Consider the following 3,412-nt stretch of genomic DNA (forward strand, 5'->3'; position numbering starts at 1 on the left):
AATGAGGAAGAAGAAGCATAGCAGCAAAACATTTGGTGCATGGCAGCACAAAATTTGTGAAAGTAGAAATCATGCATACCCAAAGCCCCAGCACAAAGAAGGCACTGCATGTGTTATTTCACGGGAATATAAGTTCAATAGATATCTAAATTGAAAGGAGAATAAAGAAGAAGAAGAAGAAGAAAAAAAACATCATAATTGTATCTTTCATCAAATAAGTAAAGACTTAAATATTATCTTATCAAAATAAAGAAGACATTAATTAATTAAGTAAAAGGAGATGGCCTTGCTCTTCCATCTGTTCCTCATCCTTTCACAAGTGTTTATAATATATTGTTGGTCACCCTTTGCTAGTGAAAAGCCTGAAAAGATAGCCAACATGAAATTTGAAGAGGTTATTGTTAAAATTTATTGACCACTCATAGCTAAACATAGTTGTTATATATATACGCACAAACACATATAAATCAAAATTATTTACGTTTTGAATTAATGGTCAAATGAAAAGAGTTTATTACAAAACTTGCATATTAAAGTTAAAAATTGATATGAAGACTCATGCACAAGCAATGGGACAGTTATTTATATATATATGAACTTAAATAACCAATAAGCAATGAGACGATAATAAGTTATTTATGATCATAATTAAGAGAACATGTTTCTAATTACCTTTTCTTCTTCGCTATTCTCTTGTCCATGTCTTCCTTTTCTTTTCTTTTGAGTCGCACCACCGGCCTTCCTTTAAACAAGTCTGGCACGTTTGTAAAGCATTTACTTCATTAAGTAAAACAAAACTTTCAACGAAAGTATTCGTGGCAAAAAAAGATCCCTCGGCTTTAATTCCTAGATTAATGAATCTATCTGTTTTGGGATCATATAAAACCGGCTTTTTTTGCTTTTCTCCCAAAATCTTTTCCTTGTTCCTAAAACAGAACATCGGGCCAAAGCGCCAACCCTTTAAATCAAGGGTAAATTGTTTAGTCCAAGACTCTACTACGCCATATTCCTTCATCATCCAAGCGTTGTAGCTCAAACAAGCATCTTGTTGCTGTCTATGCTCCATTAAATAAAGAAATCCACTAGAAACCCGAAGAACAGAATTATGCAAGTTTAAACTACTTAGACGATCTGGAAGCTTCATCACTCGGAGTTCCTCGTGACACATATGAAACAACCCAATTACGTATTCAGGATCGCCAGATTCAATCTCCATATAATTATAACTTTTATGATATCCAATCCAGTGGCTTGCCCCATTCACTAAAGCTTGCGTACCTTCATTTGCAACATACTGAAAATTGTCGACACCCCTAATAGTCTCCCATGCGCCTGCGCGGAGCTTATATATAAAGTTCCACCTCAGGTGGAAAAAATTCGTACTTACCTAACATCATTCTCAGCACCTTGTAATCATTAGTTGTATGGTCAAAACCGAACCCGTAAACACATGCAGTACTGTTTGCAATATTTGTCGAAGGTTGCATCAATACAAGGTGGAGGGAGAGTGATAGAATTGCAGGGTTCCAAAGAATTAGGGGCTCCGAAGTATGGAGATCTGGCCTATTGTAGTGCAAAAAAGTACTAATCCTTTACAATCAAGAACTTCATAATCTCTAGCTCCAATTTGGCATGGAAGTTTAAGTTTTTGAAACTCACTGAATGAACCATTGATATGGTATAATTGCATTTTCGTATAAGGTAATTCATATGTACTCGAATGTAATAGGTGAAAATAATTGTCATGCTCTCACTGTTGGAAGTCCCACATTGCCTGGGTATTAAGGAAATAAGCTACCTTTTGGGTTGAGTTAAGCTCAAGACTTATTTTTAATATGATATCAGAGCTTAACCCAATTAATTGGCTGTGGCCCACCGTCACCTATTGTCGCACGTGTTGGCTTGGATATCCTTCCGCCACACGTGATGGGGCGTGTTGGAAGTCCCATATTGCCTGGGTATTAAAGAAATGGGCCATTTATAAGGGTGAGGAAAACCTCAACTCTTGAGCTAGCTTTTGGATTGGTTAGGACCCATTTTTAATACTCACTATTGGCAATAAATCTACGACTTCTGATGAAGTATTTCCATGATTTACAAACACATTGGAATCGTAAAAGGGATTTGACGGGTAGTCTTACCAGGATTTCTTTTTGAAGATCGTGTGGAAGAAGCCTCCTGTTTGACATCTCTGTGATTTTTTGCTTGCCTTGGAGAAGACGAACTAAGGAAGGGCTTTTAAAGACGTACGCACGCCTACACGTACCAATAGGACAAACCCTAGTTTGTATTGCTTCTCCAAAAACTCTCTGTTCACGCGCCGCTCTATCTTTTTGCATTGTATTGAAGGAGTTTTGATGGCTGAGATTTAAAGAAGTCAATCCAACGGTTGAAATTGAGGGATGCGTTTGGAGTGAGCACATTTGGGAAGTTCGTGCTGCTCATTCAATGCAGCTTCTAATGATTTAGGAAAAAAAAAAAAAAGACCTAGATTTTTTAAAATAGGGGCGATCTAACGGCTTTGGGTAGTAATAGGATCTCTCCATTTTTGGGTAGTAACGGATTAGGCCGCCGCCTGGGGCTCTAATTTTTTTTTTTTTTTTTTGAGTGGAAGTTTTAGAATATTATTCAGCTCATAAAGAGCAAATCAGGTAGGAAAAGAAATTCTTCATTCCTGATAATACCATCAATACAAGATGGAATTTGATGCCAACAAACATAATCAGTGACATTGTTACAAGCCTCCTCTGCTAGCCCATGGACAGTAGAATTGGCCTCCCTCCTCACATGCATGCATGTTGAAAATTATAATTGCCCAAGTAACACATAGCAGATTTTACATCTTCTACAAAGTGCCCAAAGAGGCTATCACACGGAATTGAGGAATTCACAGCGTTCACAATGATATCCACAAAGCCCCTCTCTTTTCCAAACATCACAGCATAGAGGGCTGTCATTGTCTTTTAAATATTTATAAACACTTAATACTATTTTAAATAGATAGGAGGATATTTTCTCCGGATTGATTTAGAGAAAATTTATGTCCTAAATTATATAACTTAATTATGACAAGTAAGTTGGAGTAAACAGGAGCTTGAAAAAGGTTATATCTAGAGTGGCTTACTTTAATTATTTTTGAAGTTTGGAACAAAAAAAACTTGACATTCATAAACCAAAAGAATTTTTTATTATTTTAAGCGTTAAATACTAAAAACCCCCTAGGATTTTGACACTTTATTTTTTTTTTCCCTAGGTTTTGATTTGTATCACAGGAGGTACATGTGGTTTTGATAAAGACAAAATTAGTCATTCCATCCATTGACCGTTAGTTGACTTAACGGAAGTCCACGTTACTGACACGTGGACCAATTAAAATTCGACACCTGGCATAAGTGGCCGCGTCATCAGTGAT

The sequence above is a fragment of the Corylus avellana genome, chromosome ca4, assembly GCF_901000735.1.
Source record: "Corylus avellana chromosome ca4, CavTom2PMs-1.0".
Classification (NCBI taxonomy): Eukaryota; Viridiplantae; Streptophyta; class Magnoliopsida; order Fagales; family Betulaceae; genus Corylus; species Corylus avellana.